The following is a 16,993-nucleotide window of genomic DNA, read 5'->3' as shown; positions in this document are numbered from 1 at the left end:
ACTCAAAAACGGAACTTCTAGGTTCAAAATACTGACCCCACTTTGTCAAAGTTTTGCAAAAATAAATTGTGGGGCCAATATCTTGCGAATGGTTAAAAAATAATTGCACACGCACGCGAACTTTTTTGTAGAACTTTACAAGTTCTACCCAGAAAAAAATCATCGAAACCGGTTCAAAATTGCGGAGTTGACATCTAAAACAAAATTCCATAACCTCGAGGTGAGCAACTTTCAACGCCTACAGGTCAGCCCGTGGATCCACAAATTCGCAAACTTAGAGAAAAACACCTCAGCTTTCACAAACAGAAAAAAATATGTTGACATCTTTATCCGTTCAAAAAGCAGAATTATTTCCAAAAAACGATTTGGTACAACTTTGTAACACATCGAAATATAGCTCTAAGACCCCAAAAAGTATATATATCGTGGTGAAATTCTGAGCCGATCTAAGCATGTCCGTCCGTCTGTTGAAATCACGCAAACTCCCGAACGAAACAAGCTATCGACTTGAAACTTGGCACAAGTAGTTGTTACTGATGTAGGTCGGCTGGTATTGCATATGGGTCATATTGGATCACTCTTACGTATAGCCCCCATATAAACCGACCCCTAGTTTTATATGGGGGTCTCTTAAATATCTTGAGTAATTTCAGTTAATTATCAAAAAATTTCCACATTTTGTTATTTCCTCCACGAACTTCGTTGCACAAAACCTTGTGTCTTTTTCGTTGCATTTCAGGGTAGTGTTTTGTCAACTTTTTCTTCAATTATTTTCAACACATTTTCAAAAATTTCGCTTACATCTTGGCGATTTGGAAGTATTCGCAAACAATTTGAAAATGTATTGAAGATGATCTGTTTCAAGTCAAGTTGAATTTATGTTGAAAATGATATTTGCCCCCAAACTGAAAAGGTGTTGCATTTGAAAAACACTCATCCTGTGTTTATTGGGAATGGATTAATTACAATTTCCTTCCAATTGCGCAGGTATAGCGCAATATATTTTGGTATCAAACGAAAGATATTGAAGAATTTTATAAACGCATCATATTTCTCCAAAGCGTACCAGAAATGTTAGTGTTGCTGCTATGTTTTAAAAGTTTTGGTAAAAAGTTTAACATCGCCTATTGTGCAATATCTGCTCTGCATTTTTTGGTATCGATTGCAATCTCTTGAAGAGTACTAAAAGTGGTTGTCATATTCGAAAGCATCCCAGAAATATGGATTTTTTATCTAAAAGAAAATTACTTTTCAGTGCACGTTGGCCCACTGTGCAACACCACTTTTTTGGCACCAAATGAAAGAAAAATATTTATATAATTAGTTTGTGAAATTTTAGAAAATGTCGCATCGCGCCCACTATGCAATTACCTACCTTACATTTTTTTTTTATTTTAGAAGAAAAGTCAATAATGTACATTGTTTGACTTTGTATTTTCTAAATTTGTTTTTTTTTTTAATTTGGTATTACAAGTATATTTAAATAAAAGTGTTTAATATAAGTCATTGCACAGTGGACATTTGTGGTGCGACATTTTCTAAAATCTCGCAAATTAATTTTATTTTTGCTAAAATAAATATTATTGGACACTGGGCCTGCGTGCACTATATTTTAAATTATGTCATATTAATTATATTTTTGATAAAAATGAAGAGTTACCAAAAAGGAGAGCAGGTATTGCACAGTGGGCGCATTTGAATTTTATTTCAAATTATTTCTACTAGCTTTTAAAACATAGCAGCAAAATTAACATTTCTGGGACGATTTTGAGAATGAAAACTGCTTGCGTTTATAAAACTCTTCAATGTCTTTCGTTTAATACCAAAATATATTGTGCTGGTATAGTGCATGGTGCTGATTTTGAGTAATTGTAATTAACCCATTGTAATTAACCCATTAAGTGGGTTAGCAAAAACTACCTGGTTTGTGTCTTGTATTGTTACATTTAAAATTTATCTTCACGCACATAAATGGGAATGTTATGTAGTGTATGATAAATAGAAAAGACTCGTAAAGTAAAAAGTCATCATGAATTCAACATGTTAACGTTTCTTCAATGAAATGATGTTGCTTCTATAAATTAAGAATTATTGGATTAAAATTACACTGAATGGAGAGGAAGGAGATTTAAAACAAGCAAAGTTTCCTTTTTTCGCTAAAATTTTTTCTTTAAATTAAAAAAAAAATATATTAAAGGCAATCGCTGAATCATTCGTTGTCAATTCGGATGTATTTGCTCTTAAAGAAACTATTTTACATTTGTCTATAATGTCGTTCCGGAAGAAAGTATTTTTTCTTTGGGTGTAGTTGCAGAAAAACTTGTGAAAATTGCTGGTCCTAGATTTTCGCCGAGAAAACACAAGCGTGTTAATCTGGTGGAATACTCGTAATGTATCTACTGAACGACCAAATTGTACATGCATTGCAAAAATATTGTCCTGAGGCCAAAAATTTCATGTCCTTAAATATGAACCCAAAATTTGTTTACCATAGAAGACGCATTTCTCTGATATAATTTCTTCTCTTCTCAAAAAGTCAATATACTTTTCAATGAAGTCGTTTTGCCCTTATGGTTAAAAATTGCGTGTCGTAAAATGAAAGAAAATTTTGTTTGACTAAGATCAACTTGGCTTTAATAATTCTGAAAAATTCTTCAAACTTTATGAAATCGTTTTTAAATTTGTTGACTTTTTTCATCTTGACTACAAAGCAAAAAAGCGTATAAAAACACTTGAAACATAGCATAATTTCTACTTGTAGTGGAGTCTGAATTTGGAAATGTTGTCGTTAACATAATTTTAAAAGACTCTGATATAAAGATTTTTTCCTTGTCCAAAAGTCGATAAACTTTTCAATGAAGTCGTATTGTCCTTATAATTAAGTGATTTCACTTAAAAATGGGTATCATAACATGAAAGAAAAAATGTTTGGGATAAGGTCAACTTGACTTTAGTAATTCAGAAAAATTCTTTAAATTTAATGAAATTGTATTTAAATTTGTTGTCTCTTTGCATCTTGACTACAAAGCAAACAATAGTTCAAATATAGGACATGTTTTTCAAAACTTTATTTTAAAGAAGTTTTTTACTTGAAACATAGCATAATTTTTACTGGAAGTCGAGTCTTAATTTAGAAAATAAATCGAGTCTTAATTTAGAAAATAAAGTTGCCGTTAACTCGTTTTTAAAGGACTTTGATATCATATGAAGGAAAAAACTTAAAAATCGAAAATTTGCTTCCTAGAAACAAGTACACAAAACCCAAAATTAAAAGAGAATTGTGTTTTAAAAGTATATTTACTTGTATTCTCCGGCTCGGAATCAATACCAAAATTTTTAAAGTAAAGACAAAATCTTTGGAACCTGGCATGTTTTTTTTTCAGTGCACGAGCAAATTAAATTCAATTTCTCCGCTTCTTTGGCGCGGAAGGATAAAGGTTTATAGGGTGTAGGGCATAATTACAAATGGGATATAAACCACAAGTACATACAGTGGAGAGCAAAACTGAGTGCATGCTTTCAAATTTTGCAATCTCGGTTTTGCTCTCCACTGCTCGTGCACTGAAAAAAACATGCCAGGTTCCAAAGATTTTGTCTTTACTTTAAAAATTTTATCTTTACTTTAAAAATTTTATATACATACATGTTCTTAATATATGTGAGCGGCTACACTAATAGAAAAAGTTTCGTTATATTAACGAAATGTGTAGTTAAAAGTCAGCCAATGAAACAAATTCGTTAATACAACGATTTTTTCCGTTCATATAACGAATTTTCTGTCAATCAACGTAACGTTTCGTACTATTAACGAATACTTTCATTGTATCAATGAAAATGTTTCGTTATATCAATGAACATTTTTCGTTGGCTGACTTTAATGAAATTTTCTTTGTTTGTATGATTCAATTTAGGTTATGTCAAATTTTGAAAATGTTGAAGGTTCGTAGTACGACCGCAAATAATATTTGTTCATGGATCACATGAGACCTTAGTTAAAAAAGTTTGTAATCACTCTTGGACACTGATTGTTCTAGTTCGCCTGACTATAATTCTGATAAAATATATTTAACAAAAATTATTCTATTAGAATTATACATAATTTTCTAAAGCAGTTATATTGCAGTTAGCGATTTGGCAGATATCGACTATAAAATTTATTTTTATATTAAAGAAATTACAAAAATATACATAGGCCATGAAGGCAAATCAGAAATTATTTCAGAAAGCATCCCTGAAACTGGGACTACTACAGTAAAAACTTATATTTTAAAATTTTACCTTCAAATTGTCAAATTTTATTATGAATTGACATACCACATTTTGTACCACTTTTTAAAAATAATTGTCACTTTTTTGACGTTTGCCACTTTTTGAAAATTCCCAACGGTAACGCTGCCATGAATCCATAGAGCCCATTTTTTAAGACGTAAGAATTGTTTTTTCTGGTTGTATCTTAAACGATACAGTATGCTTTAAGAGTCAAGTAAAGTTCAAAATTTTTGGATCCAAGTAGATTTTTTTTAAAGAATCCTCAGAGTGTCGTAGTTAAACTAACGCTAACTTTAACTTATTTTTATGGGGAAAAATGTTTGTAGTTAAATTTTATAATATTTTTCTAAAATTTCTACACTGTTAGAAAAATATGTTTTTCATATGTTCCGATGTAAACAAAATGTGTTTCGGGCACAATTTTAAAACACAATATATTTAAATGTTTGGGACATCTATGTTAATATGTTAGAATATATTATGTTTGGGGCATGAATGTTTCATAAAAATCATATGTGTGAATGCAAACATATATAAATTCACAAATTTCGACTAAACATACATATGTTGTGATATTTTATTCAAAGCGACAGAGATAGTATAGAGAAAGAAATAGAGATGGAAACCGATTGAAACAAAATTAATATTTTTGCAATAAAAAAATAATATTTTAAGGTGGGTATTAAGTTCGAGTTTAGCCGCTAAAATCGCCATTTTTTCACGATTACTTTTCTTAATTAATCCACCTTAAGGAATACAAACTTTGTGAAAATTTGCTTTGGGGTATTCCCCATCAAGTTATAATAAAATTTGCATCAAATATGTATAATTTTATGCGGTTTTTTACTGATTTAGTTTTCACTTTAGCGATTTTAGCGGCTAAACTCGAACTTAATACCCACCTTTATCCAAAAATCAGTCAATTTCGTTTATATCAAGCACTGTTACTGACTATAAATCTTTAATAACCAACATTTCGAAGTTGCATTATAAAAATTTAATAAATATAAATGTGTAAATTAAAAAGGTGTTCGGTCGGAGCAGGGATTGAACCCACGTCCCTTTGCATGCAAGGCAGACATGCTAACCACTGATCCACGTGGCAAATAAATGTATGTTTCTGTTAAATAATGTTATGTTTGCATGGGCTCGTGGGCGCTGCAAACTATGCTATATAAATGTAACTTATAACGATAATTATCTACTGATGACTACAACAGCTACGTAGTCCAGTGGATAGTGTGTTGGCTTACAAACTGTATGGTCCTCGGTTCGATTCTCCGTGCAGGCGAAAGGTAAAATTTAAAAAAATTATAAAAGTGAATAATTTCTTCAACATTATTTGTATTACAGAAAAAGGTGCCAAGAACTAAAATATTTCGTGGAAGTGAAAATTACGAGTATGTTAGGGAATGAGCACAATCGTCTTTGGGAAAAATTCTTCCACGCATATAATATTTTTGGGCTCAAAATGCTTCCAAACATATAATATTTTCACATAAAACAAACATATTAACGTTTCAGCAGTATCCAATAATATATGTGCTTCCTGCAAAATATGTTTGGAACATATGTTAAAGAAGCGATTTTTTTTTGAGGGTGTACACATTAATTAAATCTTACTTTTTTTAACTATGTCTCAAGCATTTTATGAACTAAACGAGGGTATATAGCTCAATGACCGTACACATAAGTTCAATATGAACTAAAGCAAAAGAAAATTTTCGTACGATTCCCAAAAAAGAACTACTCTATGGTTAAAATGGACATTATTGGGCGCCAATGATTTTCTACTTTAATTTTAGTTAGTTTATACCCCCTCACGATAGAATGGTGATGGGGGTATAATAAGTTTGTCATTCCGTTTGCAACACATCGAAATATCGATTTCCGACTATATAAAGTATATATATAAAGTATATATATATATATATATATATATATATATATATATATATATATATATATATATATATATATATATATATATATATATATATATATATATATATATATATATATATATATATATATATATATATATATATATATATACATATTTATATATATACTAAGACGATATAATAATGTCCATCTATCTGGAAGTCTGTTGTAATCATGCTACAGCCTTCAATAATAAAGCTATTTTGTTTAATTTTTGCGCAAACTCGTTTTTTTTTTCTCCGAGCAGGTCAAGTTCGAAGATGGGCTATATCGGTCCATGTTTTGGTATAGCCCACACCCCCCGAATTGGGGTCTTGGGCTTCTAGAAACCGTATTTTCTATCAGATTTGCCTGAAATTGGAAATCTTGAAGTATTTTAGGACCAAAAATAGGTGTGACCGATCTCCTGATTTTGCTTCTTGGGCTTCTAGAAACCGTATTTTTAATCCGATTTTCCTGAAATTAGAAATCTAAAGGTGTGTTAGTACCACAAAAAGGTGTGCCGAATATGGTGTGTATCGGTCTATGGTTTGCTATAGCCCCCATATATCCCGATCTCCCGATTTTACTTCTTGAGGTTCTACAAACAGTAGTTTTTATTCAGTTTGCTTGAAATTTGAAATCTAGACGTTTTTGAGGACAATAAATAGGTGTTCCGAATAAACTGTGTCGGTATAGAGTTTGATATATCCCTCTTATAAACCCGCCCTCCGATTTGGGGTCTAAATTCTGTAAGTTTTTCAGAACCACAACTAGGTGTGCTGAATTTTGTGGATCGGTGCATATTTTTGGCATAGCACCCATATTAACTTATTTCCTTATTTAACTCCATAGGTTTATAAAGGGTGGTTAAATTGTAAGGGCCGATGTTGAATGTGAACCACACCTAAACGCCAAGTTTTTTCCGAATTTTATTTGACATTTCTCTATTTCAGACTTACTCAATTTGAACCATGGAGAGATACACAATCCAACAACGTGTTAAATGGTTCCAAGAAATGGCAACAGTGGATGATCAATTTTCGAAGAAAATCATTTTCAGTGATGAGGCTCATTTTCACCTCAGTGGATTCGTCAATAAACAGAATTTCCGCATTTGGGCGAATGGGAATCCAAGAGTGATTGTCGAAAAACCAATGCACCCACAAAGAGTGACTGTTTGGTGCGGTTTATGGGCTGGCGGCATCATCGGGCCGTATTTGTTCCAAAATGAGGCCGGTCAGGCAGTTACTGTGAATGGTGTTCGCTATCGTGAGATGATAACGAACTTTTTATGGCCCGAATTGGAAGATATGGATGTGGACGATATGTGCTAACGAAACAATGGCTCTTTTACGCAACAAATTGAATGGCCTTGTTATCTCACGTAATGGCGATGTCAATTGGCCGCCAAGATCATGTGATTTGACATCGTTGGACTTTTTTCTTTGGGGTTATTTGAAAGAAAAGGTGTATGTCGATAAGCCAGCAACAATTCAAGAGCTAAAGGATGAGATATTTCGGCACATTAACGGCATAGAACCTCCATTATACCTCAGCGTCATCGAAAATTTGGACCATCGGATGAAGGTGTGCCACCGAGGTCGCGTATAGAAGGCGCACTAATCATGAAAGTTGCTTGAAACTGAAAGTAAAACTTGCAAATCTATAGATTTTAAATTTTAAATCAAGACGTTTAAATTATTTTTATATATATTATCATTCTATACATTATCAAGTAACCCGCTATAAATTATTAAGTAACACGCTAAGACGAAGAGTTTTCAAAGGTAACTGTTATTTTTGATTCATGGTGTTGGGTATTTAAGATTCGGCCTGGCCGAACTTACTGCTGTATATATTTGTTTCTTCTATGAAAGGGTGAACTACAGTTAAAAACAAACAACATAGCATTACTATTTCCTGGTTTTATCAACGCTTTGTGAAGTCTCAAAATGTGAAGTACAATTTAGTTCAATTTTCGTACGAGTTAGTTCATTATTCCTATAAAAGAGTTTACTTTTTTGTGTAGAATTTTTCAGTATCTTGTAATTTATGTCATCCGTTTGGGAGTGTATTTAATATTTGGTCAGGCTATATATAGAACTAAGAAAGAATTATTTAAATAAAATGAGAGATCACCACATTCAATAAAAAATACAAAATTAACTATATCAAAACATAAACCAAAACTCCCTGCATATCGATTGCCCAACTTACGGCACATTCCAAGATATATGTATGACAATTTACTCCATTCATATTAAAAAAAAATTAACTACTTACTCATATTGTAAACAAATCATTTCCATGCTAAAGGCATACTGATGAACAAATAGCCGACGGCAAATGCTACTGCTGGCCAAAACAACATTTGACCATCTAGTAGGCGAAAGCTTCAAAATAAAGGATGGTTTTTACCTAGCTGAGATGTGCTATTAACAAGACTTGATATTTCATATTCAGGATATGCTCTTCGTTTTTATTTTAACTAACACCACACAAAGAGATATCCCAAAATAGGATAGGCTTGTATTTTCTTTTTTACAATTTCCATAGAAATTTGTCACATCATCCAATTGATAAATAATTTGCTTACTTATCCATTTCATTTATAGACAACACTAACCCAGCATATTGAACTCCACTTGTATCACAATAATGCCCGAAAATTCAAATCCCTTTTATGTTGGCGGCAATGGCGTTTAAGGTGAGTAGAACCATAAAAAGACGCGTCAAGAAGGAGAAAAGTTTTGCAAAAACAAAACGAAAGAATGAATAGAATGAGTCAAACAAACAAAAACAAAAAGTGTGGGCAATAAATTCGGGCCAACGATGGATGAATGAAATCGCGCTAAGAGTCGCTCTCTTCACGCGATCGCGGTTAAAATCACACTGTGGTGAAATTGGCGCTGGTGGTGGTGTGGCCCCCTTTTATTCATATTTGTCGCACATGTTGCATCAGATCAGAGTGGGCTCTTCCAGTTACACGCGGCGACCAGCCGGTTGATAGTTTTATGTTGTGTGCATTTCGCAGTGCGATTGTCTCTCTCCACTTGTTTTTGATTTTACAGCATCCGATTGTAAAATTATTTAAAAGCTTTCTAATGCCATTGCTAAGAACGTTTGCTTTAGAGCATTACTAACGCACAAGGTTACCAGATTTGGTTTTTGTTTTAATTTGTCAAAGCTTATCTAAAAAAAAATCCCCCATCAAAATATTTTTGACGCTAAAAAATCTTCAAAGGAAATTCTCGAAACTACTATTATTACTACAATGAAAATTATATTAAAAACTACACACTCAAAAAAAAAAGTCGCTTCTGTAACATATACCCCAACCCCATTTTGCTTCAAGCATATATATTTTCAGGATTGGTCCAAACGAAATATTGTTTGTATTGTTCAAACATATTATGTTTCACCTTAGGCATACAATGAGAGAAAAAAATTTTAATGATATTTTTATACCCTGCGCCACACTGTGGAACAGGTTATTATAAGTTAGTGCATATGTTTGCAACACCCAGAAGGAGACGAGATAGACACATGGTGTCTTGGGCAAAAATGCTCAGGGTGGGCTCCTGAGTCGATATAGCCATGTCCGTCTGTCCGTCTGTCCGTGAACACATTTTTGTAATCAAAGTCTAGGTCGCAGTTTTAGTCAATCGACTTCAAATTTGGCACAAGTATGTGTTTTGGCTCAGAATAGAAACCTATTGATTTTGGAAGAAATCGGTTCAGATTTAGATATAGCTCCCATATATATATTTCGCCCGATGTGGACTTATATGGCCCCAGCAGTCAGAGTTTTACCCTGATTTGCTTAAAATTTTGCACAGGAAGAACAATTAGTACTATAGTCAAGTGTGCCAAATTTTATTGAAATCGGTTCAGATTTAGATATAGCTCCCATATATAGCTTTCGCCCGATATGGATTAATACGGTCCCAGAAGCCAGAGTTTTACCCCAATGTGGTTGAAATTTTGCACTAGAAGTACAATTAATAGTGTAGTCAAGAGTGCCAAATTTTATTGAAATCGGTTCAGATTTAGATATAGCTCCCATATATATCGTTCACCCGATTTACACTCATATGACCACAGTGGCCAATTTTTTACTCCGATTTAATAGAAATTTGGACAGGGAGTAGAATTAGCATTGTAGCTATGCGTGCCAAATTTGGTTGAAATCGGTTCAGATTTAGATATAGCTCCCATATATAGCTTTCGCCCGATTTACACTCATATGACCACAGAGGCCAATTATTTCATCCGATTTAGTTGAAATTTTGCACAGAGAGTAGAATTAGCATTGTAGCTATGCGTGCCAAATTTTGTTGAAATCGGTTCAGATTTCGATATAGCTCCGATATATAGTTTCGGCCGATTTACACTCATATGACCACTGAGGCCAATTTTTTGCTCCGATTTAGTTGAAATTTTGCACAGGGAGTAGAATTAGGGATGTAGCTATGCCAGCCAAATTTGGTTGAAATCGGTTCAGATTTAGATATATCTCCCATATATAGCTTTCGCCCGATTTACACTCATATGACCACAGAGGCCAATTTTTAACTCCGATTTAGTTGAAATTTAGCACAGGGAGTAGAATTAGCATTGTAGTTATGCGTGCCAAATTTGGTTGAAATCGGATCAGAGTTAGATATAGCTCCCATATACATGTTTTTCTGATTTCGACAAAAATGGTCAAAATACCAACATTTTCCTTGTAAAATCGCCACTTCTTAGTCGAAAAGTTGTAAAAATGACTCTAATTTTCCTAAACATCTAATACATATATGTCGAGCGATAAATCATAAATAAACTTTTGTGAAGTTTCCTTAAAATTGCTTCAGATTTAAATGTTTCCCATATTTTTTTACTAAATATATCTATAGATTTTGTAGAAGTCTATCAAATTCTGTCCAGATCGAATAATATTTAAATGTATGTATTCGGGATAAACCTTTATAAATAGCTCCCAACACATTTGACGGATGTGATATGGAATCGAAAATGTATATCTACAAAGTGGTGCAGGGTATAATATAGCCGGCTCCGCCCGACTTTAGACTTTCCTTACTTCTTTTGTGTATATATTTTTAAGGAGCCAATTGGTTACTTCCATTCTTTTACTTGCAGCATTCTCTCTAGGTCTCTTTTTCTAAACACATATATGTCCCAAACATGTTATGCTAGTTTATGAACATTGTATGCTTGCACTTAAAAATATTGTGTTAAAAAATTTGAGTTCCAAACATATAATTTTTATACACAAACATATGAAAAACAGTATTTTTCGTCCGTGTATGAAGCCTGTTCTGGCAAACGCATTCGCAAAAAGTTTGAGAATTGCATTTTTCGGTGTGTTCCGGCCATTCGAATACACAAAATTTTGCCGAATTAAAATCGCTCGTGTTTAAGCTTACGAATTCAATATTTTTCATGTCATTACGACTAAATGTGTCCAAAATAAAAAGTGATATAAAAAATAGCTATAGAAAATACACTTAAGAGTTGATTTGTACCAATTAAGCTCACATCCGAAGTATATTTCTTGGTAAAATTAATCATTTCTAATAATCTGTATACCAAGATTGATTCTACCCACAGAAGTAATGAAGCATTTGGCAACCCCGAAAACTACTCTGTGTGCAAAATAAACCTATCACTTGATTTGCGTTGCCATACTGTGAACATAAGTTTAATTTGAAATCTTGCGAATATGCGAACATACAAATCTAATACGCACGATTTCAAATCGTTTCAATTACGCGGCAATATGTGAACAGGCCTGTAAACTTTTTTGTACTGAAGTGTCCATATTATAAACGACACTGGCAATAATGAATGCAGCTGAACTTATTGTCTAACCATCGTTCACATTTACAACGAATTGCGTTACGTTGTATTTACGAAGAGATAATGGTCGTAAATATTACAATTTATATCGCAGAGTTAATGACGGCTGATCGTTCTTTGTTGTGTCGGTAAGGGAACTTCCCAGGCCCTACTTATAAAAGAGCTCTTAGGCTAGGCGCCACCTTAAAACTTCCTTGATCGGATAATTTTGGTCCAATTTTCAAAAAGCCAGGCAAGGCTGAGGTCCCACCCCCGCAAAATATTAAAAAATCAGCTACCCCTTGACCTGAGTTTTGAAAATTGGGCTTATGATTTGCTTGAAATTTTCAGGGAAGGTTAAGGGTGACGTCTGCACAAAGATACGCTACATCATTTTTCGAATATGGAGTAGATAGGCGTAGGAAGGCCTGTGCGGAGGGCGCTTAGACCCCCCCAGAAAAATTTTAGCCCCTCCCAGAAATTGAAACCCTATTTACGTTTTTCCATTGTTTATATAATATTAAACAAGTAAATACAAATAAAGTTCTGGCAAAGAATGTCATGTACCATTCAATTACTTGGATTGTCTTCTAAATTGTAAGATAGTTTCCTTATTATAAGTGAATGTTTAAAGTCTGATATCCATGAAATTTGCAAAAAAGCGTCACCAAAATTGTAGTGACAATTTTCATTTTGGGTCCCGGATTGGTGCAAAATTGGCACAGAAGCAATGAATTTAACATGGCCATGTCATAGGAGGAATGTTCACCATTTCCACAGCCGTCGCACTGAATATGCATCACTTCTTAAGGTGTGATCCGAATTCAGTGTTTTGAATGTGAACTAAACAATTTTATGATATTTTCGAAAAAAATAAATAATTTTTATAATTTTGTATAATTTCAAATGCATTCTAACGCTTGTCTGAAACGCTTGACATCGAATGTTTTCAAAAATGATCTATTTTTCTAGAATAGATTTAGTATTTTTGCGGGAAAATTTGAAAAATTTGTGCCATTTTATTAATCCTTACCCCCCAACACTTTGAAACTTGAAGGAAAGTTCCCATATTTTCTTAACATTTTCAGCGAAAGGAACACTCCTCTACCATGGGGCAAGGAGGAGGTGTAAATCTTCGAACATATATCGAAGAATTACGTACCCTAAATTCATTTACTGAACTTCTCCCACGTTCCCTGTAAATTTTGGGGAAATCGGGTATTTTATATTTTGCTCTATTGTTTTAAAAACAGGACACCCCATTCCCCGATCAAATATTGAGTTAGGCGGTTTTTGTTCAGAGACAACCTTAAACTTCCCTGAAATTTAAAAAAAAAAGGGGAACGTTGCTTGAAGTTTCAAAATGTTTAAAAATAAAGTAACGGATCTTAAATAAAGTAAGACCTTAACTCTTCCTGAAAATATCAAGCAAATCGAGCTTTGGTCAAACTTTCAAATGAGGTGGTCCCCCTCCCCAGGTACCCCATATTAAATTCATAACCTCCTCCACGTCCTCTGCAAAGTCTCAAGTAAATCCGAGAAGTTTTGTTTTTGTTATTGTTGGTTTCTTCTTCAATCATTATTAGGGCAGAGTACTCGTTTATCCAGGACATCTCCATAAATATGCAACACTGTCATCAGCTGTTTAAAAATAATCACAGAAAAGAAGTGAAATCTTACATTTTTAATGTATGAAATGCTCAAATAGTAATAAATATTTACTGCTGCAATTATTTACGACACAGTGCCACTTTGAATTTCATGTTTTTCGATAAATTAGTCATAATAAATTGCTATTGTGAATCGAAGAAATCAAAATACAATCTGGCAACATCGGCGCGACTTGCACTGATGAGATGTTCTGTATAGAACACCAGTGCAACAATGTTCTGTATAGCTCATACAAATGTTGCATCCAGTGCTAAAAGAAAACAGACCTATTATTGTTCTAAATAAAATTAATTTTTTTCTCTGTACTTTAGAAAAACAAAGTCGGACAAAGAAGAGGTCTCGCTCCCCGACAAAATGTCGAAAACTAAAGTGGCGGATCTTTGTCTAGATGCCAACCGCAACCTTCCCTGAAAATTTCAAGGAAATCGAGGAACTTCCTCCTTGAAAATTTCGAGCAAATCGAAGAACTTAGGTCCAATTTCCAAACTCCTTCGAAATATTAAAAAAAAACATATTAACTTCATAACGTTCTCTGTAAGTTTCAAGTAAATCAGAGAAAAGCTTTTCAAAAAGTTTGTAAACCGCCATGCTATGGTGGAAGGTTTAAAAATGAATAATATGTAGAGCTTAACTTTGTTGCATTACATATCAGCCACCATGTATGTGAAAACATAGATATAGCCATATATGCACACTCATACACACATACATCTACACTAAAAATGACCACAGGATTGCATAAAGTTAGTTTTCAATATTGAACCTCAATTGTACACAGCAGTATAGCGGATGGTGCATGAGATTTTGTTGAAATTCACTATGAGAAAGCTGATATTTCCCCATTGCAAATGTACTGAAATCAACCAAAATGTCAATCCACTTTTAGGAGATTTCAGGCATGATGTGAACATAGTCTAACTGTGGAGACGTTCTTGATTGTTATCGAATTCCTTAATGTTCTGGCAAGAGACTGTTCAACATAACTCCATATGTCCATCTATCTTAGTTTATGTATGGACGTGTGTAGTGATCCCATCGATGTTTTAAGACAATGTTGTTGGTGCCGGTGGTGCGAGAGTTAGTGCTGGTTTTCCCGGTCTGACGTCTCCTTCGTATTGTGCGTAGACTCGTGCCTAAGCTTCGTTTTGTCATTCCGATGTCGATTTCCTACCACAGGTTCCATTTGCAGCGCCCATCGCACCATCATTATCATCATCCACACTGCCATAGTCGTCGCATTTGATTTCGCACAGCGTGTCTTTGCATTATTCTTTTGTTTTGGGAGCTTCAATCTTTTGAGGATAGTGAAACCTATGGCCAAGTACCAGCATCTTCATCATCAACAACATAGCCATCGCTAGCATCAACATCGTCGTCAGCCATCAGCATCACCAGTCTCATCTGTTATCTCTTCGAGTTGTATTTTCTTCTCTGCAAGTTGCGACATTTGCATACATCCATCCAAACTTCTATACAATCGTACCCGATGGATGTACGGACAGACAGACGGACAAAAGGCTTTACAGCATCGCATAACTAGATTTGTGTTTGCACTTGTTTTCCTCGCGAAACGGTTTCCATGCAATACAGTATGGACTCGCAATCGTGTACTGTTATGTTCTTATGTTAGATTTGAAATTTAATAGGTGTGTATGACGTAGTCGTATTTAGAATGGTCGAGTGGAATTTGAATCGATATCAGAACACTTTTAAAGGAAGAAAGTTCATATTTGTATTGACAAATTTGGTGTGGTGTTCTCATTTTCCAAATATGGGAACTGCTTCTCCCGAGAAAGATTTCCCACCAATATTACTATTGTTCGATTTAGTCACATTATTTCAAACTGCACACAAAAACAAATTTGTTGTGCCAACCATTTTTTTTGCCAACCGAATTATTTGGTAACTGACAAAATTTGTTGAAGCAACCAACTGTTGTTTGGAACAGTTGTACATAAAATTGTTTGGAAAACCAAATATTGGGCACATTAACAGTCTCATTGGCAATCGCAACCAATACGATTTAATTCGTTTGTTAAACCAACTAATTGTTTTTGTGGGACAACCAAAGCTTGTGAAATTAAAGAAAATATCTGTTGTATTCATATCAGTTTTTATTTTATTTTATTATAAATTAATATAGTTTGTATTGATTTTTGACCTAAAAAATCGGAATCTGTAGATTGTAAAAATTCTGACTTTTATCTCTGAAAAAAATCTGTTCGGGCTTGGAAATTAGCATTTGGGATTTTCGAAAATTGTTTTTTTTTTGGTGGACAGTCCTCTCGACCACTCACAATCTACATCAATTTTCAGCAGGACTCACGCATGGGTCATGGATTTTTTCTTTTGTCCCAACACCAGGCGAATGTTGATAAATTTCGAGTTCGATGTGAGGCATTTACCTTTTCACATCCTCGGGAGTCATCACATTTGTACATCACATATATCTAGAAATTTTATGAAAATAAGAAAAATGGTAAAGAGGGAGTAGTTTAAACTTTATCCTGTACTAAATAGTGGGTCAAAATTGCCCAAACCAATGTTTTATAAGAATTTTATTCTAAAGAACTAGCTGAGTTTAAAGCTATGTTTGGCTGAGCCCTATTAAAAAAATTCCAAAACAATTTTTAAATACATATATACGAATAAATTTATATTGGGCAAATTTGACCCATTAATACAATATGCGGTATAAGTTTAAGTACAGCTTACTTACCACATAATAATGCAGCAACCGGATTACATACAACTCACAGCAATTTTTGATGGCAAAATATTTGATAAAATTGAATTATCGTCATCAAACATTTGAATTTTATACCCCATTCATATTAGTCTCGAAATCTACTAAAATTAGATTTGAAATCCATTTTTCATAAAGCAAATGACAGTTGAAATCTAGGTAAAGTGGTTTTTGGAAGTGTAATGTGAATGAGGTATTAGAGTTTTATGTAATTAATGAAACAAGAATCAACTTATTTGTTGTCATATATACACGGACGAAAAATACTGTTTTTCATATGTTTGGATATAAACATTATATGTTTGGAACTCAAATTTTTAAACACAATATTTTTGAGTGCAAACATATAATGTTCATAAACTAGCATAATATGTTTGGGACATATATGTTAATATGTTAGAACATATTATGTTTGGGACATAAAATATTTGTAAATATAATATGTTTGGATGCAAACATATATTAATTTAGAAATAGCCCATAAACATATATGTGTTTACAAAGAGAGACAAAGTGTATGCTGCAAGTAAAATAATGAAA

General features: G+C 33.4%; 1 long non-coding RNA gene across 1 annotated transcript in view; it reads right to left on the bottom strand.

The window, feature by feature from the left end:
- Window positions 1-9,076, bottom strand: part of LOC142227676 (uncharacterized) — a 183,737-nt gene extending 174,661 nt beyond the window's left edge. Inside the window, exon 1 of the long non-coding RNA XR_012719969.1 lies at window positions 8,822-9,076. This is a non-coding gene — a long non-coding RNA (uncharacterized LOC142227676). The remainder of the gene's footprint in view (window positions 1-8,821) is intronic.
- Between the last annotated feature and the right edge of the window lie 7,917 nt (window positions 9,077-16,993).

Source organism: Haematobia irritans, chromosome 2 (assembly GCF_050003625.1).
Source record: "Haematobia irritans isolate KBUSLIRL chromosome 2, ASM5000362v1, whole genome shotgun sequence".
NCBI classification, from domain to species: Eukaryota; Metazoa; Arthropoda; class Insecta; order Diptera; family Muscidae; genus Haematobia; species Haematobia irritans.
This window is presented reverse-complemented; position numbering and strand designations above follow the sequence as displayed.